This window comes from Mus caroli, unplaced genomic scaffold, assembly GCF_978045245.1.
Source record: "Mus caroli unplaced genomic scaffold, Mus_caroli_1 scaffold_15, whole genome shotgun sequence".
Classification (NCBI taxonomy): domain Eukaryota; kingdom Metazoa; phylum Chordata; class Mammalia; order Rodentia; family Muridae; genus Mus; species Mus caroli.
The window spans coordinates 58,108,225-58,125,761 of record NW_028227270.1 but is presented as its reverse complement, the minus strand read 5'-3'; the positions used below and the strand labels follow the sequence as shown (position 1 = coordinate 58,125,761).

General features: G+C 43.8%; 1 protein-coding gene and 1 pseudogene across 1 annotated transcript in view; one reads left to right on the top strand and one right to left on the bottom strand.

Moving 5' to 3' along the window:
• LOC110288370 (uncharacterized) overlaps window positions 1-17,537 on the top strand; it is a 145,428-nt gene that overhangs the window by 35,126 nt on the left and 92,765 nt on the right.
• Window positions 14,290-16,261, bottom strand: LOC110307686 (ATP-dependent RNA helicase DDX18 pseudogene; annotated as a pseudogene).

Sequence of the window (17,537 nt, the reverse complement as noted above, 5' to 3'; positions counted from 1 at the left end):
GTATGTCAGAATCCGAGCGTAGTGAGAGGATGGGTGTGCGCACAAAAACCGTAAAAAAGGCAAAAAAGGGAAGTGAAAAAGGACCTCCCGGGAGAAATAGAAAGGGAGAGAAGGGGAGCAGCAAGCCCGGGTTATATCCGACCCGAGAACTGGCTGCCCTCCACCTAAGAGATACCTCGGATTCTTCCGAAACCGAGGATAGTAAACTGACCTCGGAGGAAGAGGGCGAGTTAGAAGAAGAAGCAGTTAGATATAAAGGAGAAAGGTATCACCCAGATGAAGGCGGGCGACCTAAGTCAAGTAAGTCCGCGTCCGGTGTCTCCTCTAAGGATAGGAGATTGTTGGCTGCCGCCATTCCCTCCGCTCCCCCACCTTATGAGGCCCGGTCATCCACAATTTCCTTTTTTCCCCAAAGGATCCTCCGCAAGCTACACTTAGCGTTTCCTGTTTATGAACAGGAAGGGGGGAGAATCTACGCTCCTGTAGACTATAGTCAGATAAAAGATCTTGCAGAATCAGTAAGAAAATATGGTCCCAATGCTAATTTTACTATTATGATTCTTGAAAGAATGGCACAAACTGCCATGACACCTAGTGATTGGCAAATGGTGGTTAAGGCCGCCTTGCCTACTATGGGACAATACATAGAATGGAAAGCCTTGTGGCATGAGGCAGCCCAGTCCCAGGCCAGGGCCAACGCAATAGCCCTTACGCAAGAGCAGCGGGATTGGACATTTGACCTTTTAACAGGCCAAGGCCCGTGGGCCGCAGATCAAATTAATTACCATTGGGGGGCGTACGCCCAGATTTCCAGCACAGCCATACGGGCCTGGAAGTCACTTAATCGCAAGGGAGAAACCACCAATCAGCTTACAAAAATTGTTCAAGGGCCCCAGGAGCCCTTTGCCGACTTCGTCACACGCATGATGGAGGCGGCAGGAAAAATCTTTGGGGACCCAGAGGGGATAGGACCCTTTATTGAGCAACTGATCTTTGAACAAGCCACCCAGGAATGCAGGAATGCCATTGCTCCTAGAAAATCAAAAGGGCTGCAAGAATGGCTAAGAGTGTGTAGAGAGCTTGGAGGTCCACTTAGCAATACTGGCCTCGCGGCTGCCATCATGTTAGCACAAAAGCATCCTCCACAAAAGAAGACCGGTGAACGGACCTGTTTTAATTGTGGTAAGCCTGGACATTTCAAAAGAGATTGCAAAGCCCCAGACAAGAAAGGGGGGGTCTTGACCCTCTGCACGAGGTGTGGTAAAGGGTACCACAGAGCAGATCAATGTCGCTCAGTGCGAGATATACAGGGAAGGCTTTTGCCTCCATTAAATGTTCCTGCTCCCAATGTGTCAAAAAACGGGTCATTGGGCCCACGGTCCCAGGGCCCTCAAAGATATGGGAACCGGTTTGTCAGAACCTCCGGGATGGCGGAAGAAGCGACCCAGGAAGACCCACAAGGGTGGACCTGCGCGCCGCCTCCGACCTCCTACTAATGCCCCAAATGAGTATCCAACCAGTACCTATAGAGCCAATGTCACCTTTGCCCCCTGGGACCATGGGCCTTATCCTCGGACGAGGGTCACTCACCCTACGGGGCCTAGTGGTCCATCCTGGGGTTGTTGACCACCTACATTCCCCCGAAATACAGGTCTTATGTTCCAGCCCCAGGGGCGTGTTTTCCATCAGTGCAGGAGATAGGATAGCTCAATTGCTGCTCCTCCCCGACACCCTCTGGGAGGGCTCCCCAGGCCCCAGTCCCAAAACGATGGGGTCGTCAGGAACTGATTCAGCCTACCTTGTTGTATCCCTGAATGAAAGGCCCAAACTCTGCCTCGAAGTAAATGGAAAAAGGTTTGAAGGTATTCTTGATACCGGGGCAGACAAAAGTATTATATCCACGCACTGGTGGCCAAAAGCTTGGCCCACTACGAAATCGTCCCACTCTCTACAAGGCCTGGGATATCATTCATGCCCTGCCATAAGCTCAATGAGTTTGACCTGGAAGGCTCCTGAGGGACAAAAGGGTAAATTCGAACCTTATGTGCTCCCGCTCCCAGTAAACCTTTGGGGGAGAGACATTATGCAACATTTGGGCCTAACCCTGTCCAATGAAAAAATTGTGTTGGGGGAAGGCTTGAACAAGGCAAAAAACATGATGCTAAAGATGGGCTACAGGACAGGCAAAGGATTAGGACGGTCAGAGCAAGGAGGAATTGAGCCTATTTCACCAGTAGGAAATATAGCCCGGCAAGGACTGGGTTTTTCCTAGGGGCCATGGGGACGGTTCGGCCTATACCGTGGAAAACAGAGGACCCGGTGTGGGTCCCTCAATGGCCCCTATCCTCTGAAAAAATGGAGGCCGCAATACAATTAGTAAATGAACAACTAAAATTGGATCATATAGAACCTTCTACCTCCCCCTGGAATACTCCCATATTTGTTATTAAGAAAAGATCAGGGAAATGGAGGTTGCTCCATGACCTTAGAGCCATTAATGAACAAATGCATTTGTTCGGCCCTGTGCAAAGAGGCCTTCCTGTGCTCTCTGCCCTGCCCAGGGGTTGGAATTTGATTATAATAGATATTAAAGACTGTTTCTTTTCTATACCTCTATGTCCAATAGATAGGCCCAGATTTGCTTTCACCATACCCTCTGTTAATCATATGGAACCCGATAAAAGGTACCAATGGAAGGTTCTACCACAAGGAATGTCCAACAGCCCTACTATGTGCCAACTTTATGTGCAGGAGGCCCTTTCTCCAGTAAGGGATCAATTTCCCTCGTTAGTCATGCTCCATTATATGGACGACATCCTTCTGTGCCACAAGGACCTTGGCCTGCTTCAAAGGGCCTACCCCCTTTTACTTAAAACTTTGAGTCAATGGGGACTTCAAATAGCTGTAGAAAAGGTCCAAATTTCAAATACTGGACAGTTCCTGGGTACCATGGTGACACCAAATAACATCATACCTCAAAAATTAGAGATAAGAAGGGACCACCTCCATACCCTAAATGATTTTCAGAAATTGTTGGGGGACATTAACTGGCTTAGACCCTTTTTAAAAATCCCCACTTCGGAATTAAGATCTTTGTTCAATATCTTAGAAGGAGATTCGCACATCACGTCCCCCCGAACATTGACTCCAGCTGCTGATCTGGCCCTACAAAAGGTGGAAATGGCCCTGACACAAGCGCAGCTGCTCCGTATCAAAGAATCACAACCCTTTAGTCTGTGTGTCTTACAAACTGCCCATTTGCCAACTGCCGTTCTTTGGCAGAATGGGCCCTTGCTATGGGTTCACCCAAATGTATCCCCAGCAAAAATAATACATTGGTATCCTGAAGCCATAGCTCAGCTTGCACTCAGAGGCTATAAAGCAGCCATCACCCATTTCTGGCGTAGCCCCCACCTCTTGGTGGTGCCTTATACCTCTGTGCAAGTTCAGACCTTGGCCGCCATATCTAATGACTGGGCTATACTAGTTACAACTTTCCCTGGAAGCATAGACAATCACTATCCCAAACACCCGATCCTACACTTTGCCCAGAGCCAGTCAATTGTGTTCCCGCATGTAACGGTAAGAAACCCAATTAAGGAAGGGCTCATGGTGTATACCGATGGCTCCAAGAATGGTGTAGGGGCCTTTGTGGTCAATGGCAAAATATGTTCCAAACAATATAAAGAAGCATCACCTCAAGTAATAGAGTGTCTAGTGGTTCTGGAGGTATTAAAAACCTTCTCTGAACCCCTCAATATTGTGTCAGATTCTAGTTATGTAGTAAATGCAGTAAACTTGCTGGAGGTGGCTGGAGTAATCAAACCCTCTAGCACTTTAGCACAAATTTTTCAAGAGATACAATCAGTGTTGCTTCAAAGAAAATTCCCAGTTTTCATCACTCATATCAGGGCTCATTCAGGCCTACCTGGCCCCATGTCCCTGGGTAATGACTTGGCAGACAAAGCCACCAAATTAATAGCCACAGCCCTGTCATCCTCTGTGGAAGCTGCAAAAGGATTCCACAATCGCTTTCATGTAACGGCAGAAACGTTGCGCCGTCGCTTCTCCTTGACTAGGAAAGAAGCTCGTGACATCGTCACTAGCTGCCAAAATTGCTGTGAGTTTCTGCCCCTCCCTCATGTGGGGATCAACCCCCGCGGCATTCAGCCTTTACAAATATGGCAAATGGATGTCACACATGTCCCCTCCTTTGGCAAGTTACAATATCTTCATGTGTCCGTTGATACCTGCTCTGGCATTATTTTTGCATCTCCCCATGTGGGAGAAAAGGCAACACATGCGATCCAACACTGCCTCGAGGCTTGGAGCGCTTGGGGACAACCTAAATTTATTAAAACTGATAACGGACCAGCTTATACTTCACAAAAATTTCAAAGCTTTTGTCGCCAAATGGGAGTAACGCATCTAACTGGTATCCCATATAACCCACAAGGTCAAGGCATTGTTGAGAGAGCACATCGGACCCTTAAATCTTATGTTGTTAAACAAAAAGGGGGCGCTGATGAAGCTATACCCCGTACGCCAAAGGTGTCTGTGTCATTGGCACTATTCACCCTCAATTTTTTAAATCTTGATGCACATGGCCGTACTGCTGCTGACAGACATTGTTCTGAACCAACTAGACCCAAAGAATTAATAAAATGGAAAGATGTCCTAACCAACAAATGGAGAGGCCCGGATCCTATTCTGATAAGATCCAGGGGAGCTGTTTGTGTCTTCCCGCAGAGCGAACAAAATCCATTCTGGGTCCCAGAAAGACTAACACGATCAATACCCCAAGATGATGAAGATCGCCCTGCTGATATTGGGAACCACCCTGCCTCTGCAAGTGATGTCCCAGGAAAAAGGGCTTCGATGGGGAATAATGTCAACATTCCCACTCCCCATGCCGGTGATGTATGATGCTCAGGTATTTCCCCGCCTTTTTTCTACCAACGAAAGTCATGGACTTCCATATTTACCGTGGGATCCCCAGATTGAAAAGGTCACTGAACAGAGAAAACATAATTTGAGGGGGAGCTTATGTTTCTCCCTCAATAGTTCTTTGACCGAGTGCATTGGGTTATCCTATCAGTATGTTGTCCATATTCCCAATGCACAAATGAATGATACATTTTATGGTGGAGATCTTGTTGATTTGTCTGGAGATTGGCCCAAGGTAACAAAAATTATTAATCATACTGAGTATCAGCAACCAAGGTTAGCCCCCTTTTGTGTAGCAAAGGACGAGCTGTTTTCCTCCCTGCCTTGGGCCGGCTGCCAAGCGCGTCGAGTGGGGCGAGTTAATGATTATTTCACATTATCCCCACCCTTGATTAATGGTTCATATAATGTGGCAAGACGCAATGGCGAAGATAATCCCTCAGCCATTGGCTATCCTTTCAATTTGTGGCTTTTGTGTGGCATTAATGGAAGCTGCACCGATATTACGCCTCTGGCATTAATAGAGGGAGGCTGGTCCCAAAGGGGTTTTATGCGATTCAGCCTAAATTCCTCCTCCACATGGTGGGTGGGATCGCCTCAACAGTTTCAACATCCCCCTACGCCTGTTTGTGTTTGGCCCCCTTTTCTTTGGCTTGTTAGTAATTCTACCTTGCCTAATAATTTGACTGACATTTATTGTCAAAATTATTCCTGCTTTTATGCTACATGCTGGGATGCCAAGGCTTTTTCCTTTGCCATGGTTGTCCGTTTGCCCCGCTTTGTTCCAGTCCCGGTGGTGGCCCCCAGCTCCCTGTCCCTTTTTAGGGAAAAGAGGGATTTTGGTGTCTCTGCAGTGATTGTAGGAATCGTGGCTGCTGTGGGCATAACCGCCTCAGTAACTGCATCAGCTCTGGCCCTGTCAGGGACTGTGCAGACCGCAGATACTATTAATCAACTGTCGGCCGCTGTGTCTGCAGCAATTGAAGATAGCCATCTTGCCTATACCCAGCTCCGGGGAGGATTATTACTGGTTAATCAACGTATAGATTTGGTTCAAGAACAAATTGATATCCTCTGGCAACTCGTGCAGTTGGGATGTGAAGTCAGAATGCCAGGGTTATGCATCACATCAGTACAATATAATAATTTCACATATGCCGCTAATCTTTCTAAGAGTTTGTCCCAACAGCTGCTATATAATTGGACGTCTGATTTTGACCAAACCCTCCAGAAACTTCGATTGGCCATCGTCCAAATCAATTCCACCAGACTTGACCTCTCCTTGACCGAAGGCTTTTCGTCATGGATTTCTTCTGCTGTTTCTTATTTTAAGGAATGGGTGGGGGTGGGTTTGTTTGGAATTCTCCTTTGCTTCGGATCGGTATTTAGCCTATGGTTAATTTGCAAATTATATAAGAAAAATAATAGAGACAAAATCATGATATCCCAGGCGCTTGCTGCCCTGGAGCAGGGGCAATCTGCACAGGTATGGCTGGCGGCGCTTAAACAAAATTGATTTGCACCACTGGTCGCTGGCTGCCCACGCCTTAGCGGGTGAGCTTCAGCAGCCCTAGAGGATTGTAGAGCAATGCATCGCACAGGTGGTCCCCCCGTCCCACCTGGGGAATATGCCGTCTAGTGGGGGTTTCCTGCCCTAGTCTTCCCCTCCTCGAAAAAATGGCAGAGGGACAGGTCGGAGCAACTTCGGGTCCCACTCAAGCCTAGTTGTTGCTTGCGGACATAGTTCTTACATCTCTGAGTAAGAGGATTCGGCCAATGTTCCCGTCCTCTCATACTGGGTGTCCAGTTGGTTTTATTAGACAAAAAAGGGGGAGATGTGGGGCGCCGCTATCTTCCGGTACTGAGTCATTTCCTCAGTACCAACTAGTAAACATCTAGTTTGCGCCTGCGCTGGAAATCCCCGCCCCGGGCAGCTCCGCCTCAGGGATAACGTCATATGGGGTGATCAGTGTTGAGCCAATCATGGCTTGCCACGTCCGAGGCGGGGAGAATTTCCTATAAAAAGGAGGGGCTCGGACTGCCTGGGGTCTCCGGTTGTGAAGCTTATGCTCTCCCTCTCAAGACGCATAAAGCTTACTGCAGAAGAACCCTATTGTGTGTGGTGTCCTCATTCGCGGGCGAATCAGCGAACACTCACACATTATCTTTCCAGGAATCCAGCCCTTCAAAGGATAATAACAGAAAAAAAAGCAATACAAGGACAGAAATCACACCCTCGAAAAAGCAAGAAAGTAATCCCTCAAAAAACCAAAAAGAAGAAGCCACAAGAACAGAATGCCAACTCTAACAACAAAAATAAAAGGAAGCAAGAATTACTTTTCCTTAATATCTCTTAATATCAATGGACTCAATTCCCCAATAAAATGACATAGACTAACAGACTGGCTACACAAACAGGACCCAACATTCTGCTGCTTACAGGAAACCCATCTCAGGGAAAAAGACAGACACTACCTCAGAGTGAAAGGCTGGAAAACAATTTTCCAAGCAAATGGTCTGAAGAAACAAGCTGGAGTAGCCATTCTAATATCGAATAAAATCGACTTCCAACCCAAAGTTATCAAATAAGACAAGGAGGGGCACTTCATACTCATCAAAGGTAAAATTCTCCAAGAGGAACTCTCAATTCTGAACATCTATGCTCCAAATGCAAGGGCAGCCACATTCATTAAAGAAACTTTAGTAAAGCTCAAAGCACACATTGCACCTCAAACAATAATAGTGGGAGACTTCAACACCCCACTTTCATCAATGGACAGATCGTTCAAACAGAAACTAAACAGGGACAAAGTGAAACTAACAGAAGTTATGAAACAAATGGACTTAACAGTTATCTACAGAACATTTTATTCTAAAACAAAAGGATATACATTCTTCTCAGCACCTCACGGGACCTTCTCCAAAATTGACCATATAATTGGTCACAAAACAGGCCTCAACAGATACAAAAATGTTGAAATTGTCCCATGGATCCTATCAGATCACCATATACTAAGGCTGATCTTCAATAACAACATAAATATTGGAAAGCCAACATTCACGTTGAAACCGAACAACACTCTTCTCAATGATACCTTGGTCAAGGAAGGAATAAAGAAAGAAATTAAAGACTTTTTATAGTTTAATGAAAATGAAGCCACAACATACCCAAACCTATGGGACTCAATGAAAGCATTTCTAAGAGGGAAGGAAACTCATAGCTCTGAATGCCTCCAAAAAGAAACTAGAGAGAGCACACACTAGCAGCTTGACAACACATCTAATGCTCTAGAAAAAAAGGAAGCAAATTCACCCAACAGGAGTAGACGTTAGGAAATAATCAAACTCAGGGGCGAAATCAACCAAGTGGAAACAAGAAGAACTATTCTAAGAATTAACCAAAGGAGGAGTTGGTTCTTTGAGAAAATCAACAAGATAGATAAACCCTTAGCTAGACTCACTAGAGGGCAGAGGGACAGCATCCTAATTAACAATATCAGAAATGAAAAAGGGAGACATAACAACAGATCCTGAAGAAATCCAAAACACCATCAGATCCTTCTACAAAAGGCTATATTAAACAAAACTGGAAAACCTGGACGAAATGGACAAATTTCTAAACAGATACCAGGTACCAAAGTTAAATCAGGATCAAGTTAATGATCTAAACAGTCCTATATCCCCTAAAGAAATAGAAGCAGTCATTAAAAGTCTCCCAACCAAAAAAAACCCAGGACCAGATGGGTTTAGTACAGAGTTCTGTCAGACCTTTAAAGAAGATCTAATTCCAGTTCTGCACAAACTATTCCACAAAATAGAAGTAGAAGGTACTCTACCCAACTCATTCTATGAAGTTACAATTACTCTGGTACCTAAACCACAGAAAGATCCAACAAAGATAGAGAACTTCAGACCAATTTCCCTTATGAATATCGATGGAAAAATCCTCAATAAAGTTCTCGCTAACCGAATCCAAGAACACATCAAAACAATCATCCATCCTGACCAAGTAGGTTTCATCCTACGGATGCAGGGATGGTTCAATTATACGGAAATCCATCAATGTAATCCAGTATATAAACAAACTCAAAGACAAAAACCAAATGATCATCTCGTTAGATGTGGAGAAAGCATTTGACAAAATCCAACACCCATTCATGATAAAAGTCTTGGAAAGATCAGGAATTCAAGGTCCATACCTAAACATGATAAAAGCAATCTACAGCAAACCAGTAGCCAACATCAAAGTAAATGGTGAGAAGCTGGAAGCAATCCCACTAAAATCAGGGACTAGACAAGGCTGTCCACTTTCTCCCTACCTCTTCAACATAGTACTTGAAGTCCTAGCCAGAGCAATTCAACAACAAAAGGACATCAAGGGGATACAAATTGGAAAAGATGAAGTCAAAATATCACTTTTTGCAGATGATATGATAGTATATATAAGTGACCCTAAAAATTCCACCAGAGAACTCCTAAACCTGATAAACAGCTTCGGTGTAGTAGCTGGATATAAAATTAACTCAAACAAGTCAATGGCCTTTCTCTACACAAAGAATAAACAGGCTGAGAAAGAAATTAGGGAAACAATACCCTTTTCAATAGTCACAAATAATATAAAATATCTTGGCCTGATTCTAACTAAGGAAGTGAAAGATCTGTATGATAAAAACTTCAAGTCTCTGAAGAAAGAAATTAAAGAAGATCTCAGAAGATGTAAAGATCTCCCATGCTCATGGATTGGCAGGATCAACATTGTAAAAATGGCTATCTTGCCAAAAGCAATCTACAGATTCAATACAATCCCCATCAAAATTCCAACTCAATTCTTCAACAAATTAGAAACAGCAATCTGCAAATTCATCTGAAATAACAAAAAACCTAGGATAGCAAAAGCTCTTCTCAAGGATAAAAGAACCTCTGGTGGAATCACCATGACTCACCTCAAGCTTTACTACAGAGCAGTTGTGATAAAAACTGCATGGTACTGGTATAGTGACAGAGAAGTAGACCAATGGAATAGAATTGAAGACCCAGAAATGAATCCACACACCTATGGTCACTCGATTTTCGACAAGGGAGCTAAAGCCATCCAGTGGAAGAAAGACAGCATTTTCAACAAATGGTGCTCACACAACTGGTGGTTATCATGTAGAAGAATGCGAATTGATCCATTCCTATCTCTTTGTACTAAGGTCAAATCTAAGTGGATTAAGGAACTCCACATAAAACCAGAGACAATGATACTTATTGAGGAGAATGTTGGGAAAAGCCTCGAAGATAAGGGCACTGGGGAAAAATTCCTGAATAGAACAGCAATGGCTTGTGCTCTAAGATCGAGAATTGACAAATGAGACCTCATGAAACTGCTAAGCTTCTGCAAGGCAAAAGACACCGTCAATAAGACAAAAAGGCCACCAACAGATTGGGAAAGGATCTTTACCTATCCTAAATCAGATAGGGGACTAATATCCAATATATATAAAGAACTCAAGAAGGTGGACTCCAGAAAATCAAATAACCCCATGAAAAAATGGGGCTCAGAGCTAAACAAAGAATTCTCACCTGAGGAATACCGAATAGCTGAGAAGCACCTGTAAAAAATGCTCAGCATCCTTAATCATCAGAGAAATGCAAATCAAAACAACCCTGAGATTCCATCTCACACCAGTCAGACAGGCTAAGATCAAAAATTCAGGTGACAGCAGATACTGGCGAGGATGTGGAGAAAGAGGAATGCTCCTCCATTGTTGGTGGGATTGCAAGCTTGTAAAACCACTCAGGAAATCAGTCTGGTGGTTCCTCAGAAAATTGGACATAGTACTACGGGAGGATCCTGCAATACCTCTCCTGGGCATATATCTAGAAGATGTCACAACCTGTAAGAAGGACACATGCTCCACTATGTTCATAGCAGCCTTATTTATAATAGCCAGAAGCTGGGAAGAACAAAGATGCCCCTCAACAGAGGAATGGATACAAAAAATGTGGTACATTTACACAATGGAGTACTACTCAGCTATTAAAAAGAATGAATTTATGAAATTCCTAGGCAAATGGTTGGACCTGGAGGGCATCATCCTGAGTGAGGTAACACAATCACAAAAGAACTCAAATGATATGTACTCACTGATAAGTGGCTATTAGCCCAAAAACTTAGTATAGCCGAGATATAAGAGACAATTTGTAAAACACATGAAACTGAAGAAGAACGAAGACCAAAGTTTGGACACTTTGCCCCTTCTTAGAATTGGAAACAATCACCCATGGAAGGAGTTACAGAGACAAAGTTTGGAGCTGGGACAAAAGGATGAACCATCTAGAGACTGCCATATCCAGGGATCCATCCCATAATTAGCCTCCAAACGATGACACCATTGCATACACTAGCAAGCATTTGCTGAAAGGACCTGATATAGCTGTCTTTTGTGAGACTAGGCCGGGGCCTAGCAAACACATAAGTGGATGCTCACAGTCAGCTATTGGATGGATCACAGGGCCCCCAATGTAGGAGCTACAGAAAGTATCCAAGGAGATAAAGAGGTCTGCAACCCTGTAGGTGCAACAACATTATGAACTAACCAGTATCCCGGAGCTCTTGACTCTAGCTGCATTTGTCTCAAAAGATGGCCTAGTAGGCCATCACTGGAAAGAGAGGCCCATTGGACATGCAAACTTTATATGCCCCAGTACAGGGGAACGCCAGCGCCAAAAAGTGGGAATGGGTGGGTAGGGGAGTGGGGGGGAGGGTATGGGGGACTTTTGGGATAGCATTGGAAATGTAATTGAGGAAAATACGTAATAATAATAAAAAAAAAAGATGTGGCGTTTAAATGGGAATGTTGCCCTTTGCTCCTATGTTGCATACTTATTTTCCAGTACCTGGAAGTCTTTCAGAGGAGTAGGGGAAAAGTATAGGATGATCATTGTGGGGAATTTGGGTGACAGCTACCTCTATATCTAAGGTGGGAGAGGTTTGCCACCATAAAAAACAAAAAGCTCACTTTCAGCTTTTGGATTCAAGGTAGGTACTTTATCTACTTCATAGAGAAGAGGGCCTATCTTATTTTCATCATGATCTGTCATTTGTGCTCCCCAAGTCCTATTGCTTATTAAAGAGTGGAACTCTTAAGTAGGAGAGTTATCCCCAGGCAATGAGTTCCCTATTTGGCTAATCAATGCAAGTCAGTCCGTCCTTATATCATATACACATAACCAATAAAAATGCAGTGAGCAAGTTTTATTTATGTATTTGAGTCTTCATATTCACACATGTATGTAACAAGGAAGAAACTGGCAGGGAAGAATTTAGGATGGAGAAGGGAGAAGTAAGGAGATAAATGGTTGAAGGATATTTGAATATGGTTTATAGAAAGAGTAATTGGTATTGAAATATCCTACCTTAGGAATACTTTGCCTTTTCAGATGCAGCTAGGTGTGTCTTGGAAAGGTGTATTTTGGGTGTGCCTCTGAAAGCCAAAGCCTCAATACAAGAGAATGCTAATGAATGGAAAGTGCCTGCCCATTTTGAGGCAAATTACTTGGGAGGGGTCTCTAGGTCTTTGCTGGGTGACTTGGGGCAAAGTCAGCTTGGATGGCATTGAGGTGCCATTCTGTAAAAGTGAAAAGTTTCAGCTCCCTACAGACTTGACCCGGGTCCTCCCACCACTACCTCCCACTGGAGCTGACCTGCTGCAGCCTGCCAAGGATGTAGTAAGGGAGCTAGAGCCTGCTTTTGTAGCAATAAGACATTTGAGCTTTCTCTTGGTGGGCACTCTCTTTGGACTCTGTCTCTATTGCTTGACTTAGAATAGCATTGTGGAAGCAGAGCAGTAAGAAATAGCAGAACAAGGATGAGGCAGGATTTGAAGAAAGAGAGCAAAGGAGCCCTCCTGGGTTTCAGTGAGCTCAGGAGAAAGGTAGACTATGTAAATGGGCATAGACAAAGAGATTTCTGAGCATCTAGCAGTTTAGTTGTACATTCAAGCTTGTAAATAGATATATTGCATACAGTTAAGGAAATGAAGTTAGCTCACTAGGCTAGCATGTTTTTACCAAATCTTCTACCTCATTTGACATTATTGGGAATATATTAGAAAAATGTAAAAAGGTAAAGGTTACATGAAGTGGTGTATTATATTCTAATTTATATGCATAAAATTAATTTTACAAGAAAAATATAATAAATACAGATATAGTTATGAGCATTGGATGTTGTTCCAGGTGATGCAGGTTGCATTCTAAAAAAACCACATGGCTGTAATTCAATTGCTGTAACTGCAATTCACAGGGATATACTGCCCTCTTCTGACTACTGTAGGTAATGTACACAGACATGTTCCAGCAATAGGCTCACATAAGTAAAATAAAAATAACGTATAAAATATGTAATCTTCTACAGAGATGTCACAGCCTTGAGACACACAGCATTCCGGATGCACTTCTTCCTGGTCCTACAGAGAAGCTCCTGTGCCTTTCCTCTGAACCAAGTTGCTGAGTAAGAAAACCAGCCTTTTTTTTCTTTTTTTTTTTTTTTTGGTTTTTCAAGACAGGGTTTCTCTGTATAGTCCTGGCTGTCCTGGAACTCACTCTGTAGACCAGGCTGGCCTCGAACTCAGAAATCCGCCTGCCTCTGCCTCCCAAGTGCTGAGATTAAAGGCGTGTGCCACCACGCCCGGCTAGAAAAGCAGCCTTATTCTGAGGTTAGACTAGCTCAGCAAACCTGCTCACATAAGAACGGTAACCACAGTGCTGTTAGGTGATGTTTCCTTGATATTTTCTGTTTGAATTCTCTGTCCATTGTATATGGAGAGTTGTTGCATTGATACGTCTTTTAAATTTAATTTTAGATCATACATTATTGACTAGAAGGTTGTTTTACTCTGTAAATCTCCATCTGCCTCTGTGACTATTGTTCAAACTAAAAGCTGTGGCCCAAACCTAAGAGAGACTTAGGTATAACAGCATATTTGGAACTAAAAATTCTGTTCTAGGCTGGCTCTTCTTTGGGCATCAGTCAAAGATGAATGAGTGATCTTTTCCTATGAAAGGATGCTAATCCTCCAGCCTTTTAGAAAATTATTTCTGAGACAAGGTTTCCTATGGTGAGTCATGTAGCTCTCATTCCACTCTGTTATCTCTCAGGGCAGTAGCATTGCTATCCTATTGTTTAAACCAACTAAATTCTTTTTTTGTTTGTTTGTTTTATGGAAGTATTTAAAAATAAAATATTATCATCATAGTAAAGACAAAAAGATCCTAAAGGTGATAAAGTTCCTTTTTAAAGGGTACTGGGGAAGGGGGGAGTTGGGCAAAGTCAGTCCAGACAGAAGTCAGATTGCCTCAGTGTGAGAACTGCCTGCGGTCTGCTGGCTTCTTACTGATGTGTTTAAAGATCTTGGACTTCTCCACTTTCTTTGTTTTCTGATAGCAGAATCCCCCACTACCGCCTCTCTTCTTAAGCTTGCCATCATGGTTGCTTACATTCAGATCAACAAAAGGAGGGACCTTAAAACCAAAGACAGAGCAACCTGAGGCAAATTTAAGTTGTTGACATTGAAGATCTGCTTGAGAGAGAGAGAGTGTCATATGCTTGTATGTAGGATTTGTATGCTTCCTGGGCAGACTTGTGGAGAAAGTAGTTCTTTTCCATCAGTTTTTCCAGTTGAGACTGGATATCAGAAATTTAGACCAGGAGAAGTCAAACTGATTCAATGGAACCTTGGACTGTTTCAAGTAACGAAGGAAACCCAACTCTTCAGGGCTCAGGATGAGCAGGGTGTGCCTTCTTCCATTCAGGCCCCTGGCTGTTCTACCGACACAATGGATGTATTCCTTGGGGTCATCGGGAGGGTCATACTGAACAATCCAGTCCACTTCAGGGATGTCCAGCCCTCTGGCTGCCACATCAGTACACAGCAGTATTCCTGAATCCGCGTTGCAGAACTGAAAGAACGTGGTTGTTCGCTTATTTTGCTTTTGCTTTCCATGGATGGCCAAGACGGGAAGGTCAATGTAGTTCAACAGCTCATAGTGGTATTTAGCAGACATACAAGATGAAAAGAAGACCATCACTTTCTTCTTCCGGTTCTTCTTAAGGAATGTGAAAAGCAGAAGGAACCTCTTCTCAGAGGGACAAACAACATAGCCCTGCTCAAGGCCATCAATTGTGGCAACCTCTTTGTCCTCGTCAACACCCACGTACAAAGGCTCATTTTTCAGAGAAATTCTTGCCAAGTCTTCAACTTTTCAAGTTTGTGTGGCAGAAAAGAGCATGGTTTGCCTACATGCTGGCAAAAGTTTAATAATTTGCTTTAATTCTTCTTCAAACCCAACATCCAAGATACGGTCAGCCAGACACTGCAGGTTCTTGTACATAAATCCTGGCATGTTCTGCATGTGGTCCAGGAGCCGGCAGGGCGTGGCCACGATGATGTTGATCCCATTGAGGAGCTTCTGCACCACAGCAGACCTGTTGCTGCCGCCCATGATCAGACCATACGTGTGAACTTGGTGCGTCATCAACTCCTTGAGAACACCAAAGGTCTGCATGGCCATTTCTCTGGTAGGAGAGAGAATCAGGACTCCTGTTCCATTCCTGGGCATGAACTTTAACTTGACAATGACCTCGATCACAGGGATGAGGAAAGCGAGGGTTTTTACCACTGCTGGTTTTCGCAGCTGCCAGAAGGTCCCTGCCTTCCAGAAGTGGCCTGATACTTTTATGCTGGATCTCCTTCATGCGCTTGAAGCCCATTTCTTCTATGGCCTTCAGGGTGTTCTTATTGACGAGATTAGACAAGGAAGCAAATGAAGTGTCCTCAAAAGCACCTGTCAGTCCTCGGGGCAGGCTGGGCACCTCGCTGCCATCTGCCTTTTTCACGTCATCTTCTGGTTCCTCACAAGCCTCAGCACTTTCTTCAGTTTTCGCTTTTTTTGTATCAGGCCCCGCATCATTTGCCATTTTCCTCTTTTTCTTCTTTTTCTTTATTACCTCTGAATCAGGAGGCGGTGTTGGTGTTGCTTCTCCGTTGGGTAAAGTCATAAGTTTCTGGGGTGACTTTTTAACTTTGGTATTTTCCACGGTCTCCTCAGGCATGCCTCCACTTTGTGCTTCTGCTGCGCCCACAGGCACAGAACGTTTCAGGGCCTTTTTCACTTTTCCACCTTTTCCTGTTTCTTTAGGCACATCTCCATTTTGAGGCTGTGACAGGCTTGTGTCTGATGCTTCTTGCAGCTTCAGGTTCTGCTGCCGCAGCTTGGCGTTCCGCTTCTAGATCTTCTTGCGCAGGAGTTTCATCTGCAACTGCGACATCTTGCCGGGCCGCCCTCTTTTTTATTTTTATTTTTTTTAATATTTGTTTATTTATTATACACTATAGTTGTCTTCAGACACACCACAAAAGGGCGTCAGATCTCATTAAGGATGGTTGTGAGCCACCATGTGGTTGCTGGAATTTGAACTCAGGACCTTTGGAAGAGCAGTCAGTGCTCTTAACCGCTGAGCCATCTCACCAGCCCCCACAACTAAATTCTTAAGTTAACATCTGTACCACCACTGTGTTTTAAAATTATGCATTTGAGTCATGTAATCAACTGTTTATTGAGTCAATAGGAAATGGATTTGCATGAGGGGCATAACTTGTGCATTCTGACCAGAATAGGAAGAAGTTTATTGTGTACACTAATGGGGGAAACAGGGTGGGTAATCAGCTGCTGGAGTCGCCATAATGAAAAGTGCCTGATGCTGGCATAGAGGTAATTTTATAATTTTCAGTGTGTCTTAATTCATGTTGGGTAAATGAAGGCAGACTAGATCGGTGGATGTATGATTTGTGATGTCAGTTAAGCCAGTGAATACTCAAATTTCAGTTAGGTTACTACTGTCCTATGAGATATATGCAATCCTCATTGTAATTAAGTCAGCTCACACATTTAAAACACAGGACTTCACTGGCTGTAGTTGTGTGTGTCAAGTTACAGGTCTCAGCAGACAACAATCCACATAGAGGCAAGGTCAAACAGTATTTGAAAGATGCTATTCCTTCTACCAGGAAATGGACTATTCTTTTACAAAGTCAGAATGGCTATGTGTTCTTTCAATAATATTTATGTTTGTAAAAAGTCAATTATTGGTTCCCTTTAAATGCAGCACTGCTCTGATCTCTTACTTGTATCCATTCTGTGATGTTTCCCAGGCATAAGAATTTCTTTCCATTTCTTTTACAAGTGCTGCTTAGGACAAGGTCTCCTATGCCCAGGCTGGGTCATGCTATGTAATTGATAATTGCCTTTAACATCTAATCCTGTCTCTAAAGCCACATGATGGGAAGACAGTCCTGCATCTCTTCTAGGCTAGGCTTTGAAGGTGAATGTTCTCCTGGTATGGCTGTACTTGACATTAGCAATGAGTAGTGAGGTCACCAATTTTCCATCTTGATAGGCACCTTGACTGGCCATTACTCTGTTCTGCAGACCAGGCAATTAATAATCTGGATAAAGGGGCTGGGGAGAAGGCTCAGCGGGTAAGAACACTGACTGCTCTTCCCAAGGTCCTGAGTTCAAATCCCAGCAACCACATGGTGGCTCAC